Here is a 20,094-nt window from a genome sequence, read left to right on the forward strand (position 1 = left end):
CAGTACAAGCAACAATCAATTAGGGTTTTGTCCTCCCTTCATCTCAAAAGAATTATCTTCATCAACAGTCAACATTTGGTCCTCAAAGGTTCATTTCAACAAGCTCAGGGACCTTGAATCAACCAGATTAGGGTTTTGACTGAAGACAGTATACTCCTGACTTTTGCTCAGGATTTGACCTAATGACTTGGGACATGACCTCAAGACCCCAAGTACATCATTTTGGCCTAATCTATTGGTTCAAGACATCCCTCACACAGAGATTGATCAAACAAATCCTCAGATTAGGGTTTTTGAGCTATCAGGGACTGAAATCAGGGATCACATTTGTGAAACCTTAAAAATCCCCAGGAAGTCAATCAAAGGTTTCAATCATCTTCAAATAATCCCTATGGCAATATCCAATGGAAATTACATCTCAATTCAAGATCCACAGTCATCAATCTCATCAGGTCGACAATTAGGGTCTTTTGACCTAATTCACTGAACAACTGACTTTTTAATCAGGACATGGTGTCACAACTCAAACTATGATTCAATATCCTCCAATGCCTCAATATTATCCATTCATACCATTCATTTGGTGAGGATAGCTTGGTTCATTTGAAATCTCCAGAAACGCGATTCGTTTGAAAAAGTCAACTGTACAAGATCACCATTGACTTTTGGGGAATTTTGGTCAACCTTGACTTTTGAAGTTTTAAAGTCAATATATGATATATGAAGTCATTTGATCAAGAAAAATCAAGAAAATCAATCAAGAATCAAAAAGTCAAAAGTTTGACTTTCATACTTAGAAAATTTTTTAAGTGTTTTTCAATGATTTTTTCCAAACTTTGGAAGGGAATTTCTCAAAATTTCACCTACAAACTGAAAAAAACTTCCAACATGAAAGTTGTAGATTTTGATCCAATGAACAACTTTGTCACATATAATTTTTTTTCAAAAGATCAACCATTTAAGAGATATGGAGCTTAAAGTTGGTATCTTTTGAAAATTTCACTTAAAACCTCATTTTCTTCAAAGTTCATGGATCTTTTTCACCCATTTCCTTAAAGGTCTTGAAGAAACTTTCAACTAGGGTTTTGAAGTATGTAACATGAGCTTTCCAAAATGTCCAAGAGCTTGAAAAAATATGGAGTGTAGCTATGGCTTTGAATTTCTCCATTAGTGATCATTTTCACTTGAAATTTCAAGTCATTTTGCCAAAATTTTGAACCATATGGTCTATGATCCAAGTAATGATGCATAGATGCAATAATTGGAAGATATTTTCTGATTTGAGACAGATGGGAAAGAGATAAGAAGCATAGCCAATTTTAACCATGGTTTAGTCACTTTAACCATATGCATTTAATGGTAAGATTCCTTTCTATCTCTTAAGTGCCAAATCACCATTCTTGGATCAACTTGCAAGGGCTTGTATTCAGAATCCATGGCCTATAAATAGAGGTGCAAATCACACTTCAAATCACACCAAAAACTCACAATTATAGGTTTTCTCTCTTCTTTCTTGAATTGCAAGTTTCATAGTTTTCAAGGAGGTAGAAAACTCAACCTCCAAATCCTTGAAGTTATGGCCAAAGTGATGGTTCTAACATCTCATAAACATCATTTGGGATGTGTTTGATCCACTCACACACCCCAAAACACCTCAAATCTCAGAATCACTACCTCACTTCCATATGAACACATATTGAGCCTTATCATGCCAAATTTCACTCAGGCTCATTTCTGTCCAAACTAACACTTCAAATACCATCCATATACTTCATATGAACTATCCCAACACTTATCATCAACCAAAAACCTCAGAATCATCAAGCTCGATTCACACTTGGCCCTACTGCAGATCGGGTTTCATGGAATGATCCAGATGAATTCAATCCATGCCAAGCATTCAAACACCTTCCCTAAGGTCCATTGAAGCTATCCAGATCATCAAACAACTTCTGTAACACCTCTACTGAAGAATTCGATTTCCAGTTTTGCCATTTTTGAGGTAAGTACACTTGAACTTCAAACTCTATTCTCCATGCATCATAAATGAAATATGAACATACCATCTTGTTTCTGCACACATGAGGATCATTAACCCTCAATCAATTGCATCATATCATGATCATACACGATTTCACAATGATTTGTCATATTAGGGTTCTTCGTGTTCATCAGAGAATTAATGATCTTAGAGTGAAAATAAATGAAATTAAATGGTACCATCATGTTCCTTGTTAAAATTCGAGTAAGTTAGACTATCCACTTGATCAAAACAATCCAGTTTCAAGAATTTTCAAAATCAAATGGGGATGGTGTTCTTGGCGCCATTTTCTGTTCAGAAATTTCAAATATTAGTTTTCAAATATAATTAAATGAGTGTGTGTCATTAACAAGTTGCGCGCGCAGCTTAGTTGGTTGTTGTTTTGAGTGGTGAACCTTAGGGCGTGGGTTCAAACCCTGGCAGGGCCAAAACCATTTTTTTTAACACTTTTTTCCTTCATTTTCTTAACAACTTCATTCAATTAATTGACCAATCAAATTAACTCACTTTTTATTCATTTTTTACACACTTCTCATTTAATATATATATATTTTAGGAATACCAAAAAAAAACACCAAAAAATATTTATTTAATACATTTTTAAATAGGTTTAAAATGACATGTTTTTAAGTGTTTTTTAATACTTTAAATATTGTTTTTCATTTGATTTTTCAAACCTAATCACTTGTAAATATTTTTGTGATCAAACCCTAATTTTTTAGGTCTTAATTAAGCTTTAAAATTTGTTTTTTAACTTAATTAAGTTGGCTTTTGTCAAAATTCAAACCGTTTTAAACAAGCGATCACGATTCTTTTCAAAACGATAAACCATTTCTTTTTGATTTTTCTTTTCAAAAGAAACTATTGATTAAATCTCTTTGATTGATCAATTGATTTTCAAAACGATGTGGGGCCTCTCAAATATTAGAGAGTGTAAGTCCCATTTCTTTTCTTTTTGTACAGTTTTTTTAAAAAAACAATAAACTTCTTCAAAACAAAACCTTTTCAAACAGTTTTCAAATCATTTTCAAAACAACAAAACTTCAAAAAAACAATCAACCATGTTTTATGTAAATAAAACATGGGCCTCCATGTAGGTATAAGTCCCAAGCCCCTTTGTAAATGCCTGCTTACATAGCTTTAAATAAACTCAAGTGGGCCTCTCCCCGAGTATAAGTCCCGAGCCCCCGTGTTTACAAATGGATCATGCTTACAGGTATATTTCCTTCATAAACTCCATTATATACACACACTTTGACATATATATGTAACTGTTCATATTTGTTCATGTACTTGTTCATATTTGTTCGTACTTGTTCATATATTTGGGATGGTGTTATATATGCTTGTTCAACTTAGTACAACACTAGGTTCCCCATAGCCTCCTATTGGGCTTCGTGCAAAGAATCTCCCTAGTTTAGGTTAGGACATAGAGTATGGTTTCCCGGTGAAATCGCTCTAAGAACTCAAACCAACTATACCATGCCTCCCCTTGGGCTTTGTACAAACGAGTGACCCTCCCATAGCCTCCTCTTGGGCTTACAATGCAAGGACCCTGGATTGTCCCTCCCATAGCCTCCTCTTGGGCTTACAATGCAAGGAGCCTCGAATAGCCTCCTCTTGGGCTTCGTACAAGGACCCACGGGCTTCTTATAAGCATCCCCAATATCCAAATCAAATACCCTAGGAGATTAGACATTTATCATCTCTATGATAGGAGTATCTCATCTATATCATCACAAACAATCAATCAATCAAATTTCTTTTTGCCACAAGGCTGGCTAATCAATCAAACCTTTTTGCCACCATACTGGCTGATTAATCAAAGTTTTTGTCACAAGGTTGACTTCATTGAAACTTTTTCCACAAGGCTGGCTGATTAATCAAAACTTTTTGTCACAAGGCTGACTTCATTGAAAGTTTTTGCCACAAGGCTGGGCTTATAATGAAAATATTTTTAAACAAAAACAAACAGATGTATGTGATAATATAGATTAGATACATCGAACATTTAGATGACATTTGTCTCTTATCCTTTGCTTCCACTAGCATAAGTGGGAACTACGATTGCTCTGACTTTCTCAACATCCCTTTGAGAATACGTAGGCACAAGGTCGTATCCTTGGCGAACAAAACTTCTCCCTCAAACCATTCAAACCTTAGCACCGGTAGACCCCGAGCTACAGATGCTCTGATTCCCTCTAAGGGATATGTATGCAGAGGATCGCGATGATCTTTGCGAGCATAATCAAACAAACACCTTAGGTCCCACCTATTTCACAAGAACCTCTCAATAACATGGAATGAAAAACATAGAAAAGAAACCTATAGAGTACTATAGATACGTTGGGTGCTAATACCTTCCCTTCGTATAACCAACCCTCTTACCCAAAGATCTCTCCCCCACTTGTAAGGTTATTGCAGCTTTTTTCCTTTTCCTACTTTGGAAACAATAAAAAGTTTGGTCGAAACAAAAGAAAAATCATTTTTTGAGCACTCGAGCCCAAAGAAGGCATCAGGTGTCTCATCCACGAAAAAAGATAACGATTTTTCCCCGCGACAGAAAAATGGCGACTTCACTGGGGACCATCTTTTTATTGTTTCCAAAGGAAGGGTTAATTCTATTTTCTATATTTTTCATTTAATTTTTTGTTACATGTGTGGTTCTGGTTCTGTTACTTGTGTGGTTCTGTTACAAGTGATACATTATGGACAAATCCTAACCCGGATTAAGTACACATAAGAATTAGGTGGAGGGTATAGTCATGTACAGGCGTACGTGAGAATCCTTCCGCTCAGTGGAGGTTCCTTGTTGGTAATATATGTTTAGCATGTTTCGTAGCGAAGACATTATTACTTTCATTGAACTGTAGAAGCTGAGTTGGCCGTAGAACCCCAACCCATCCTGGCCTTATTAGGTTGTGGTGCAGAAACTATTCAGGTGAAGACTTGGATTAGTTGTCATGCGGAGAACCACACTCAGACGAGTTTTTCTTGAGAATATTGCTGGCTCACAAGTTTAATTGTGCAAGCCGGTAATATCCGAAAGAAAAATGTAGACTCTGACGTATCAGTAGAACATGTTGTGCAGGTGATTAACTAGAACTATCCCATTTTTGGTTCTCTGACCTCATGCTCGTGACGCTGGACCTTTGAACCTATGTGTACCATGTTTGTTACCATGTTTGTGTACCATGTTTGTAGTACCATGTTTGCGTTACCATGTTTGCGCTACCATGTTTGCTTTACCATGTTTGAATATGTGGCATCCATGCATCCATGCATTCATACATTCATTAAAAAACCCATCTTTTTCCATAAAAACATGATTTTTCCAAAAGATTTAGAGGATTTTGTTTGCAAACATTATAGGATTTAGTTATGGAAGGGGTAAAAAGGTATACCAAAAAGTACGGTTTCAAAGCGCCTGATGTGGAAAAACTGAGAGAGTTGGCATCTTTTGTACAAGATCCTCCCGATTTTAGGAAAAGTTATGGAAAGCTTTTGCCTATCCTGAACACTCATGTTGATGAAGGACTTCTCAAAACTCTGGTTCAGTTCTATGATCCCGTCTACCGGTGTTTTACCTTTCCAGACTACCAGTTGGTACCAACCTTGGAAGAATATGCCAATCTTTTGGGTATTCCTGTGTCTGACAAAATACCCTTCAATGGTTTGGAAGCCATTCCTAAGTCACACGTCATTGCAGCAAGTATCCACTTGAAGAAGACTGAAGTAGAGAGTAATTGGACTACCAAAGGAAACCTCCCGGGTTTAACTTCACACTTCTTAATAAAGAAAGCCTTTGATTTCATCGAAACTGGTAGCATGATAGCTTTTGAAGCTATACTAGCCTTGCTCATCTATGGGTTAGTTCTGTTTCCCAACGTCGACAACTTTGTCGATATCAACGCCATAAAAATCTTTTTGAATGGAAATCCTGTTCCGACTTTGCTTGGTGACATGTATTTCTCTGTCCATCATAGGAATCGCCAAGGCGGTGGAATCATTGTATGTTGTGCACCTCGGTTGTTCAAATGGATTGTTTCACACTTACCTGAGTCTCCTATCTTCACGAAAAACCGAGAAGGCTTGCGTTGGCCTCGAAGACTTATGTCTCTTACTAATCATGATATTCATTGGTATACCTTGGCTCGCTGTGGTACAGAAACCATTGACAGTTGCGGAGAATTCGTCAACGTACCCCTCATTGGTACACAAGGAGGAATTAACTACAACCCGGTCCTAGCCCGACGACAACTCGGGTATGCAAATTCAACTAAACCCAATTGTCCCTCAGTGGAAGGCTATTTCTACCGAGAAGGGGATAATCCCCAAAGGTTGAAAGCAAGAATGGTGAGAGCTTGGTACGACGTCCGATGGAAAGAAAAAGGTGAGGCAAGAAATTGCATTGCCATGGACGCCTACACCTACTGGGTAAAGAAAAGAGCAAAAGAGTTCCAAATGCCTTATGCTTATGAAAAACCCATGTTTCCTGCAGTGTCTCAACGACCCAACATTCCCACTATGGAGGAATACCAAGACACTTTGGCTAAGATGAGGGTAGAAAAAGACGCTTGGGAAGAAAAGTTTCGTAGAACTGATGTGGAAAATAGAAAGTTGAAGAAAAGAGTGAAAGATCACGAAGAAACTCTCTATTATCAAGATTGATGGCTCATGAGTAAAGATGAGAAGATCCGTCAAAAAGACGCTGCAATCAAGAGGTACATCAAAGAAAGCAAGAAGAATCTTGAAGGCTCAACAAGCAACGCTCCAACTCCTGACGATTGGAAGAATGTTGTTAACAAGCTAAGGACTGAAAAGGCCGAATTGAAAGCTCACTATGGGAAAGAAATCATGAAGCTCAAGCTGCACAATGCATTTGGTTCTTTGTCTGATGAAGATGCTTAGGATTGTTTAGCTTTTTATTTATCATTTGCTTTTGTAAGGAGCTTTGCTCCAATGTTGTAACATTTCCCATTTATTCAATAAAAGAATAGTTTGTGTTCAAATGTTTGCAAGGAAATAATCTTTAAAATATTTGGAAAAAATCATAAATTGCTTTTTGCATATATCATTCTGCATATCGAGTCCGTTGTATAGAGTCTCATCTTTTGGATCTTTCTCCAATAGATCGTCAAGCTGTCGCGTCTCACAGTTTCTCGACCGCGCTCGCAATCAGATCACAGATACAATACTCGTTCAAGCAGAAGAAGAGAAATGGAACACTCTGAACAAGAGAATATTGAGCTCCGTGGTATAGTGACCACCCTTCAGGAAAAGTTGGAAAGTCTCACTACTCTGGTTGACTCCTTAATGGCCGCACAGAATCAGCCGCCGCCACCAAACAGTCAAGCAACAGTGACATCTGAAATCACTACTCCAGTTTCTACAGTTGCGTTCAGCATTCCATCTTTCTCCATGCCAGAAGGTTGGGGCACGCCTTTCAGCTTTGGTGCAGGTTTTCGCCATAATTTCTCTGGGGTTCAAACAACCACAACTGAAGCGCCTGCTACACAAGGTTCGGCGTTTATTCCAAATCAGGGGGTAACTTTTTCCCAAATCACTATGGCACTTTCTCAACCCACTATGACAGTTCCGACCCTTACGGTTCACACCGTTCCTTATGATGGCAATGAGATTTATCATGATCAAGGTGATAGCACAAATCAGCGTAATCTTGTGGGAGATCTCCAAGAGCAGTTTAACAAGATGCAGCTGGAAGTTAAAGCTATCCGTGGAAAAGATTTGTTTGGAAAGAATGCCTAGGAACTATGTTTGGTTCCCAGTGTACAAATACCTGCTAAATTCAAGGTCCCTGACTTTGAGAAGTACAAAGGTAGTTCTTGTCCACAAAGCCATCTTGTGATGTATGCTAGAAAGATGTCTACTTATGCAGATAATCATCAGTTGCTTATCCATTACTTTCAAGACAGTTTGACTGGTGCCGCACTGAAGTGGTACACAGGCTTGGATAGCACTAATATTCGAACATTCAATGACCTAGGTGAGGCCTTTGTCCGACAATACAAGTATAACTCGGATATGGCTCCAGACAGAGATCAGCTTCGATCCATGGCTCAGAAAGACCATGAAGCTTTCAAAGAGTATGCCCAACGATGGAGAGAAACTGCTGCTCAGATTAATCCACCGTTAAAAGAGAAAGAGATGACAAAGATCTTCTTGAATACTCTCAGTCCGTTTTATTATGAACGCATGATTGCTAGTGCTCCAAGTGATTTCACCGAAATGGTAAACATGGGGATGCGTCTAGAAGAAGGGGTCCGAACCGGACGTCTAACTAAAGAAGGTGAATCTTCAAGCGGAACCAAAAAGTTCGGAAGTGGTTTCCCAAAGAAGAAGGAACAAAGTGTTGACATGGTATCCCAAGGGAGGCCAAGAGGAAATGTTAATCGTCAACGACAGGTAGCTGCTATTGCACCAGCCGTTAATACAGTAAAGAGAATCTATTTGGTCTTATTGTTGTCAAAAACTAATTATTCTTTGGATTAAATATGTTAGTGGTTCCTATAAATATGACACATTTCACTTATAGTTCCTACAAAAAATTTCATCGAATTTTGATACTAAAAAAATTTACCTTATTCTTAAATATCTATATTCTTAAATATCTACAAAACAAAACTATATCATTTAAAACATGTCAGTAGAATTTGTAATTTACCTTATTTGATAGATCTTCTTAAATATCTTTGAGAAACAAAAACATCAATATCTCAAACTACATTACTTTTTAGTGGACAACTCTTTGTTTTAAAAATAAAAAAGAGTTGACCACTTAACTAGTAATGCAATTAGAATATTGAATGGAAAATATCACCACGTTGAAAATTAGATTCAATGAATAGGACTCCAAATATATTTATAATAGAGACAAACTATATGATACGAGGAGAATTTGTTTCCTATAAATTAGAAAAAGTTTGAATATGATTTTGGGATAATTCATATTGAAAAGGGGAAAATTTTGGGGCAAAAATAGTGGCAATAAAGAGAATCTATTTGGTCTTTTTGTTGTCAAAAAATAATTATTCTTTGGATTAAATATGTTAGTGGTTTCTATAAATGACACTTTTCACTTATAGTTCCTACAAAAAATTTCATCGAATTTTGATTCTAAAAAAATTTACCTTATTCTTAAATATCTATATTCTTAAATATCTATGAAACACAACTATATCATTTAAAACATGTCAGTAGAATTTGTAATTTACCTTATTTGGTAGATCTTCTTAAATATCTTTGAGAAACAAAAACATCAATATCTCAAACTACATTACTTTTTAGTGGACAACTCTTTGTTTTAAAAATAAAAAAGAGTTGACCACTTAACTAGTAATGCAATTAGAATATTGAATGGAAAATATCACCACGTTGAAAATTAGATTCAATGAATAGGACTCCAAATATATTTATATAAGAGACAAACTATATGATACGAGGAGAACTTGTTTCCTATAAATTTGAAAAAGTTTGAATATGATTTTGGGATAATTCATATTGAAAATGGGAAAATCTTGGGGCAAAAATAGTGGCAATAAAGAGAATCTATTTGGTCTTTTTGTTGTCAAAAAATAATTATTCTTTGGATTAAATATGTTAGTGGTTCCTATAAATATGACACATTTCACTTATAGTTCCTACAAAAAATTTCATCGAATTTTGATACTAAAAAAATTTACCTTATTCTTAAATATCTATATTCTTAAATATCTATGAAACACAAGTATATCATTTAAAACATGTCAGTAGAATTTGTAATTTACCTTATTTGGTAGATCTTCTTAAATATCTTTGAGAAACAAAAACATCAATATCTCAAACTACATTACTTTTTAGTGGATTACTCTTTGTTTTAAAAATGAAAAAGAGTTGACCACTTAAGAAGTATTGCAATTAGAATATTGAATGTGAAATATCACCACGTTGAAAATTAGATTCAATGAATAGGACTCCAAATATACTTATAATAGAGGCAAACTGTATGTTACGAGGAGAATTTGTTTCCTATAAATTAGAAAAAGTTTGAATATGATTTTGGGATAATTCATATTGAAAAGAAAAAATTTTGGGGCAGAAATAGTGGCAGTAAAGAGAATCTATTTGGTCTTATTGTTGTCAAAAACTAATTATTCTTTGGATTAAATATGTTAGTGGTTCCTATAAATATGACACATTTCACTTATAGTTCCTACAAAAAATTTCATCGAATTTTTATACTCAAAAAATTTACCTTATTCTTAAATATCTATATTCTTAAATATCTACGAAATAAAACTATATCATTTAAAACATGTCAGTAGAATTTGTAATTTACCTTATTTGATAGATCTTCTTAAATATCTTTGAGAAACAAAAACATCAATATCTCAAACTACATTACTTTTTAGTGGACAACTCTTTGTTTTAAAAATGAAAAAGAGTTGACCACTTAAGAAGTATTGCAATTAGAATATTGAATGTTAAATATCACCACGTTGAAAATTAGATTCAATGAATAGGACTCCAAATATACTTATAATAGAGGCAAACTGTATGTTACGAGGAGAATTTGTTTCCTATAAATTAGAAAAAGTTTGAATATGATTTTGGGATAATTCATATTGAAAAGAAAAAATTTTGGGGCAGAAATAGTGGCAGTAAAGAGAATCTATTTGGTCTTATTGTTGTCAAAAACTAATTATTCTTTGGATTAAATATGTTAGTGGTTCCTATAAATATGACACATTTCACTTATAGTTCCTACAAAAAATTTCATCGAATTTTGATACTAAAAAAATTTACCTTATTCTTAAATATCTATATTCTTAAATATCTACAAAACAAAACTATATCATTTAAAACATGTCAGTAGAATTTGTAATTTACCTTATTTGATAGATCTTCTTAAATATCTTTGAGAAACAAAAACATCAATATCTCAAACTACATTACTTTTTAGTGGACAACTCTTTGTTTTAAAAATGAAAAAGAGTTGACCACTTAAGAAGTATTGCAATTAGAATATTGAATGTTAAATATCACCACGTTGAAAATTAGATTCAATGAATAGGACTCCAAATATACTTATAATAGAGGCAAACTGTATGTTACGAGGAGAATTTGTTTCCTATAAATTAGAAAAAGTTTGAATATGATTTTGGGATAATTCATATTGAAAAGGGGAAAACTTTGGGGCAAAAATAGTGGCAATAAAGAGAATCTATTTGGTCTTTTTGTTGTCAAAAAATAATTATTCTTTGGATTAAATATGTTAGTGGTTCCTATAAATATGACACTTTTCACTTATAGTTCCTACAAAAAATTTCATCGAATTTTGATACTAAAAAAATTTACCTTATTCTTAAATATCTATATTCTTAAATATCTATGAAACACAAGTATATCATTTAAAACATGTCAGTAGAATTTGTAATTTACCTTATTTGGTAGATCTTCTTAAATATCTTTGAGAAACAAAAACATCAATATCTCAAACTACATTACTTTTTAGTGGACAACTCTTTGTTTTAAAAATAAAAAAGAGTTGACCACTTAACTAGTAATGCAATTAGAATATTGAATGGAAAATATCACCACGTTGAAAATTAGATTCAATGAATAGGACTCCAAATATATTTATAATAGAGACAAACTATATGATACGAGGAGAATTTGTTTCCTATAAATTAGAAAAAGTTTGAATATGATTTTGGGATAATTCATATTGAAAAGGGGAAAATTTTGGGGCAAAAATAGTGGCAATAAAGAGAATCTATTTGGTCTTTTTGTTGTCAAAAAATAATTATTCTTTGGATTAAATATGTTAGTGGTTCCTATAAATGACACTTTTCACTTATAGTTCCTACAAAAAATTTCATCGAATTTTGATACTAAAAAAATTTACCTTATTCTTAAATATCTATATTCTTAAATATCTATGAAACACAACTATATCATTTAAAACATGTCAGTAGAATTTGTAATTTACCTTATTTGGTAGATCTTCTTAAATATCTTTGAGAAACAAAAACATCAATATCTCAAACTACATTACTTTTTAGTGGACAACTCTTTGTTTTAAAAATAAAAAAGAGTTGACCACTTAACTAGTAATGCAATTAGAATATTGAATGGAAAATATCACCACGTTGAAAATTAGATTCAATGAATAGGACTCCAAATATATTTATAATAGAGACAAACTATATGATACGAGGAGAATTTGTTTCCTATAAATTAGAAAAAGTTTGAATATGATTTTGGGATAATTCATATTGAAAAGGGGAAAATCTTGGGGCAAAAATAGTGGCAATAAAGAGAATCTATTTGGTCTTTTTGTTGTCAAAAAATAATTATTCTTTGGATTAAATATGTTAGTGGTTCCTATAAATGACACTTTTCACTTATAGTTCCTACAAAAAATTTCATCGAATTTTGATACTAAAAAAATTTACCTTATTCTTAAATATCTATATTCTTAAATATCTATGAAACACAACTATATCATTTAAAACATGTCAGTAGAATTTGTAATTTACCTTATTTGGTAGATCTTCTTAAATATCTTTGAGAAACAAAAACATCAATATCTCAAACTACATTACTTTTTAGTGGACAACTCTTTGTTTTAAAAATAAAAAAGAGTTGACCACTTAACTAGTAATGCAATTAGAATATTGAATGGAAAATATCACCACGTTGAAAATTAGATTCAATGAATAGGACTCCAAATATATTTATAATAGAGACAAACTATATGATACGAGGAGAATTTGTTTCCTATAAATTAGAAAAAGTTTGAATATGATTTTGGGATAATTCATATTGAAAAGGGGAAAATTTTGGGGCAAAAATAGTGGCAATAAAGAGAATCTATTTGGTCTTTTTGTTGTCAAAAAATAATTATTCTTTGGATTAAATATGTTAGTGGTTCCTATAAATATGACACATTTCACTTATAGTTCCTACAAAAAATTTCATCGAATTTTGATACTAAAAAATTTACCTTATTCTTAAATATCTATATTCTTAAATATCTATGAAACACAAGTATATCATTTAAAACATGTCAGTAGAATTTGTAATTTACCTTATTTGGTAGATCTTCTTAAATATCTTTGAGAAACAAAAACATCAATATCTCAAACTACATTACTTTTTAGTGGACAACTCTTTGTTTTAAAAATGAAAAAGAGTTGACCACTTAAGAAGTATTGCAATTAGAATATTGAATGTGAAATATCACCACGTTGAAAATTAGATTCAATGAATAGGACTCCAAATATACTTATAATAGAGGCAAACTGTATGTTACGAGGAGAATTTGTTTCCTATAAATTAGAAAAAGTTTGAATATGATTTTGGGATAATTCATATTGAAAAGAAAAAATTTTGGGGCAGAAATAGTGGCAGTAAAGAGAATCTATTTGGTCTTATTGTTGTCAAAAACTAATTATTCTTTGGATTAAATATGTTAGTGGTTCCTATAAATATGACACATTTCACTTATAGTTCCTACAAAAAATTTCATCGAATTTTGATACTCAAAAAATTTACCTTATTCTTAAATATCTATATTCTTAAATATCTACGAAACAAAACTATATCATTTAAAACATGTCAGTAGAATTTGTAATTTACCTTATTTGATAGATCTTCTTAAATATCTTTGAGAAACAAAAACATCAATATCTCAAACTACATTACTTTTTAGTGGACAACTCTTTGTTTTAAAAATGAAAAAGAGTTGACCACTTAAGAAGTATTGCAATTAGAATATTGAATGTTAAATATCACCACGTTGAAAATTAGATTCAATGAATAGGACTCCAAATATACTTATAATAGAGGCAAACTGTATGTTACGAGGAGAATTTGTTTCCTATAAATTAGAAAAAGTTTGAATATGATTTTGGGATAATTCATATTGAAAAGGGGAAAACTTTGGGGCAAAAATAGTGGCAATAAAGAGAATCTATTTGGTCTTTTTGTTGTCAAAAAATAATTATTCTTTGGATTAAATATGTTAGTGGTTCCTATAAATATGACACTTTTCACTTATAGTTCCTACAAAAAATTTCATCGAATTTTGATACTAAAAAAATTTACCTTATTCTTAAATATCTATATTCTTAAATATCTATGAAACACAAGTATATCATTTAAAACATGTCAGTAGAATTTGTAATTTACCTTATTTGGTAGATCTTCTTAAATATCTTTGAGAAACAAAAACATCAATATCTCAAACTACATTACTTTTTAGTGGACAACTCTTTGTTTTAAAAATAAAAAAGAGTTGACCACTTAACTAGTAATGCAATTAGAATATTGAATGGAAAATATCACCACGTTGAAAATTAGATTCAATGAATAGGACTCCAAATATATTTATAATAGAGACAAACTATATGATACGAGGAGAATTTGTTTCCTATAAATTAGAAAAAGTTTGAATATGATTTTGGGATAATTCATATTGAAAAGGGGAAAATTTTGGGGCAAAAATAGTGGCAATAAAGAGAATCTATTTGGTCTTTTTGTTGTCAAAAAATAATTATTCTTTGGATTAAATATGTTAGTGGTTCCTATAAATGACACTTTTCACTTATAGTTCCTACAAAAAATTTCATCGAATTTTGATACTAAAAAAATTTACCTTATTCTTAAATATCTATATTCTTAAATATCTATGAAACACAACTATATCATTTAAAACATGTCAGTAGAATTTGTAATTTACCTTATTTGGTAGATCTTCTTAAATATCTTTGAGAAACAAAAACATCAATATCTCAAACTACATTACTTTTTAGTGGACAACTCTTTGTTTTAAAAATAAAAAAGAGTTGACCACTTAACTAGTAATGCAATTAGAATATTGAATGGAAAATATCACCACGTTGAAAATTAGATTCAATGAATAGGACTCCAAATATATTTATAATAGAGACAAACTATATGATACGAGGAGAATTTGTTTCCTATAAATTAGAAAAAGTTTGAATATGATTTTGGGATAATTCATATTGAAAAGGGGAAAATTTTGGGGCAAAAATAGTGGCAATAAAGAGAATCTATTTGGTCTTTTTGTTGTCAAAAAATAATTATTCTTTGGATTAAATATGTTAGTGGTTCCTATAAATGACACTTTTCACTTATAGTTCCTACAAAAAATTTCATCGAATTTTGATACTAAAAAAATTTACCTTATTCTTAAATATCTATATTCTTAAATATCTATGAAACACAACTATATCATTTAAAACATGTCAGTAGAATTTGTAATTTACCTTATTTGGTAGATCTTCTTAAATATCTTTGAGAAACAAAAACATCAATATCTCAAACTACATTACTTTTTAGTGGACAACTCTTTGTTTTAAAAATAAAAAAGAGTTGACCACTTAACTAGTAATGCAATTAGAATATTGAATGGAAAATATCACCACGTTGAAAATTAGATTCAATGAATAGGACTCCAAATATATTTATAATAGAGACAAACTATATGATACGAGGAGAATTTGTTTCCTATAAATTAGAAAAAGTTTGAATATGATTTTGGGATAATTCATATTGAAAAGGGGAAAATTTTGGGGCAAAAATAGTGGCAATAAAGAGAATCTATTTGGTCTTTTTGTTGTCAAAAAATAATTATTCTTTGGATTAAATATGTTAGTGGTTCCTATAAATATGACACATTTCACTTATAGTTCCTACAAAAAATTTCATCGAATTTTGATACTAAAAAATTTACCTTATTCTTAAATATCTATATTCTTAAATATCTATGAAACACAAGTATATCATTTAAAACATGTCAGTAGAATTTGTAATTTACCTTATTTGGTAGATCTTCTTAAATATCTTTGAGAAACAAAAACATCAATATCTCAAACTACATTACTTTTTAGTGGACAACTCTTTGTTTTAAAAATGAAAAAGAGTTGACCACTTAAGAAGTATTGCAATTAGAATATTGAATGTTAAATATCACCACGTTGAAAATTAGATTCAATGAATAGGACTCCAAATATACTTATAATAGAGGCAAACTGTATGTTACGAGGAGAATTTGTTTCCTATAAATTAGAAAAAGTTTGAATATGATTTTGGGATAATTCATATTGAAAAGAAAAAATTTTGGGGCAAAAATAGTGGCAATAAAGAGAATCTATTTGGTCTTATTGTTGTCAAAAACTAATTATTCTTTGGATTAAATATGTTAGTGGTTCCTATAAATATGACACATTTCACTTATAGTTCCTACAAAAAATTTCATCGAATTTTGATACTCAAAAAATTTACCTTATTCTTAAATATCTATATTCTTAAATATCTACGAAACAAAACTATATCATTTAAAACATGTCAGTAGAATTTGTAATTTACCTTATTTGATAGATCTTCTTAAATATCTTTGAGAAACAAAAACATCAATATCTCAAACTACATTACTTTTTAGTGGACAACTCTTTGTTTTAAAAATGAAAAAGAGTTGACCACTTAAGAAGTATTGCAATTAGAATATTGAATGTTAAATATCACCACGTTGAAAATTAGATTCAATGAATAGGACTCCAAATATACTTATAATAGAGGCAAACTGTATGTTACGAGGAGAATTTGTTTCCTATAAATTAGAAAAAGTTTGAATATGATTTTGGGATAATTCATATTGAAAAGAAAAAATTTTGGGGCAAAAATAGTGGCAATAAAGAGAATCTATTTGGTCTTATTGTTGTCAAAAAATAATTATTCTTTGGATTAAATATGTTAGTGGTTCCTATAAATATGACACATTTCACTTATAGTTCCTACAAAAAATTTCATCGAATTTTGATACTCAAAAAATTTACCTTATTCTTAAATATCTATATTCTTAAATATCTACGAAACAAAACTATATCATTTAAAACATGTCAGTAGAATTTGTAATTTACCTTATTTGATAGATCTTCTTAAATATCTTTGAGAAACAAAAACATCAATATCTCAAACTACATTACTTTTTAGTGGACAACTCTTTGTTTTAAAAATGAAAAAGAGTTGACCACTTAAGAAGTATTGCAATTAGAATATTGAATGTTAAATATCACCACGTTGAAAATTAGATTCAATGAATAGGACTCCAAATATACTTATAATAGAGGCAAACTGTATGTTACGAGGAGAATTTGTTTCCTATAAATTAGAAAAAGTTTGAATATGATTTTGGGATAATTCATATTGAAAAGGGGAAAATTTGGGGCAAAAATAGTGGCAATAAAGAGAATCTATTTGGTCTTTTTGTTGTCAAAAAATAATTATTCTTTGGATTAAATATGTTAGTGGTTCCTATAAATATGACACTTTTCACTTATAGTTCCTACAAAAAATTTCATCGAATTTTGATACTAAAAAAATTTACCTTATTCTTAAATATCTATATTCTTAAATATCTACGAAACACAACTATATCATTTAAAACATGTCAGTAGAATTTGTAATTTACCTTATTTGATAGATCTTCTTAAATATCTTTGAGAAACAAAAACATCAATATCTCAAACTACATTACTTTTTAGTGGACAACTCTTTGTTTTAAAAATGAAAAAGAGTTGACCACTTAAGAAGTATTGCAATTAGAATATTGAATGTTAAATATCACCACGTTGAAAATTAGATTCAATGAATAGGACTCCAAATATACTTATAATAGAGGCAAACTGTATGTTACGAGGAGAATTTGTTTCCTATAAATTAGAAAAAGTTTGAATATGATTTTGGGATAATTCATATTGAAAAGGGGAAAATTTTGGGGCAAAAATAGTGGCAATAAAGAGAATCTATTTGGTCTTTTTGTTGTCAAAAAATAATTATTCTTTGGATTAAATATGTTAGTGGTTCCTATAAATATGACACTTTTCACTTATAGTTCCTACAAAAAATTTCATCGAATTTTGATACTAAAAAAATTTACCTTATTCTTAAATATCTATATTCTTAAATATCTATGAAACACAAGTATATCATTTAAAACATGTCAGTAGAATTTGTAATTTACCTTATTTGGTAGATCTTCTTAAATATCTTTGAGAAACAAAAACATCAATATCTCAAACTACATTACTTTTTAGTGGACAACTCTTTGTTTTAAAAATAAAAAAGAGTTGACCACTTAACTAGTAATGCAATTAGAATATTGAATGTGAAATATCACCACGTTGAAAATTAGATTCAATGAATAGGACTCCAAATATATTTATAATAGAGACAAACTATATGATACGAGGAGAATTTGTTTCCTATAAATTAGAAAAAGTTTGAATATGATTTTGGGATAATTCATATTGAAAAGGGGAAAATTTTGGGGCAAAAATAGTGGCAATAAAGAGAATCTATTTGGTCTTTTTGTTGTCAAAAAATAATTATTCTTTGGATTAAATATGTTAGTGGTTCCTATAAATGACACTTTTCACTTATAGTTCCTACAAAAAATTTCATCGAATTTTGATACTAAAAAAATTTACCTTATTCTTAAATATCTATATTCTTAAATATCTATGAAACACAACTATATCATTTAAAACATGTCAGTAGAATTTGTAATTTACCTTATTTGGTAGATCTTCTTAAATATCTTTGAGAAACAAAAACATCAATATCTCAAACTACATTACTTTTTAGTGGACAACTCTTTGTTTTAAAAATGAAAAAGAGTTGACCACTTAAGAAGTATTGCAATTAGAATATTGAATGTTAAATATCACCACGTTGAAAATTAGATTCAATGAATAGGACTCCAAATATACTTATAATAGAGGCAAACTGTATGTTACGAGGAGAATTTGTTTCCTATAAATTAGAAAAAGTTTGAATATGATTTTGGGATAATTCATATTGAAAAGGGGAAAATTTTGGGGCAAAATAGTGGCAATAAAGAGAATCTATTTGGTCTTTTTGTTGTCAAAAAATAATTATTCTTTGGATTAAATATGTTAGTGGTTCCTATAAATATGACACTTTTCACTTATAGTTCCTACAAAAAATTTCATCGAATTTTGATACTCAAAAAATTTACCTTATTCTTAAATATCTATATTCTTAAATATCTACGAAACACAACTATATCATTTAAAACATGTCAGTAGAATTTGTAATTTACCTTATTTGATAGATCTTCTTAAATATCTTTGAGAAACAAAAACATCAATATCTCAAACTACATTACTTTTTAGTGGACAACTCTTTGTTTTAAAAATGAAAAAGAGTTGACCACTTAAGAAGTATTGCAATTAGAATATTGAATGTTAAATATCACCACGTTGAAAATTAGATTCAATGAATAGGACTCCAAATATACTTATAATAGAGGCAAACTGTATGTTACGAGGAGAATTTGTTTCCTATAAATTAGAAAAAGTTTGAATATGATTTTGGGATAATTCATATTGAAAAGGGGAAAATTTTGGGGCAAAAATAGTGGCAATAAAGAGAATCTATTTGGTCTTTTTGTTGTCAAAAAATAATTATTCTTTGGATTAAATATGTTAGTGGTTCCTATAAATGACACTTTTCACTTATAGTTCCTACAAAAAATTTCATCGAATTTTGATACTAAAAAAATTTACCTTATTCTTAAATATCTATATTCTTAAATATCTATGAAACACAACTATATCATTTAAAACATGTCAGTAGAATTTGTAATTTACCTTATTTGGTAGATCTTCTTAAATATCTTTGAGAAACAAAAACATCAATATCTCAAACTACATTACTTTTTAGTGGACAACTCTTTGTTTTAAAAATATAAAAGAGTTGACCACTTAACTAGTAATGCAATTAGAATATTGAATGGAAAATATCACCACGTTGAAAATTAGATTCAATGAATAGGACTCCAAATATATTTATAATAGAGACAAACTATATGATACGAGGAGAATTTGTTTCCTATAAATTAGAAAAAGTTTGAATATGATTTTGGGATAATTCATATTGAAAAGGGGAAAATGGGGCAAAAATAGTGGCAATAAAGAGAATCTATTTGGTCTTTTTGTTGT

The sequence above is a fragment of the Vicia villosa genome, linkage group LG4, assembly GCF_029867415.1.
Source record: "Vicia villosa cultivar HV-30 ecotype Madison, WI linkage group LG4, Vvil1.0, whole genome shotgun sequence".
NCBI lineage: Eukaryota > Viridiplantae > Streptophyta > Magnoliopsida > Fabales > Fabaceae > Vicia > Vicia villosa.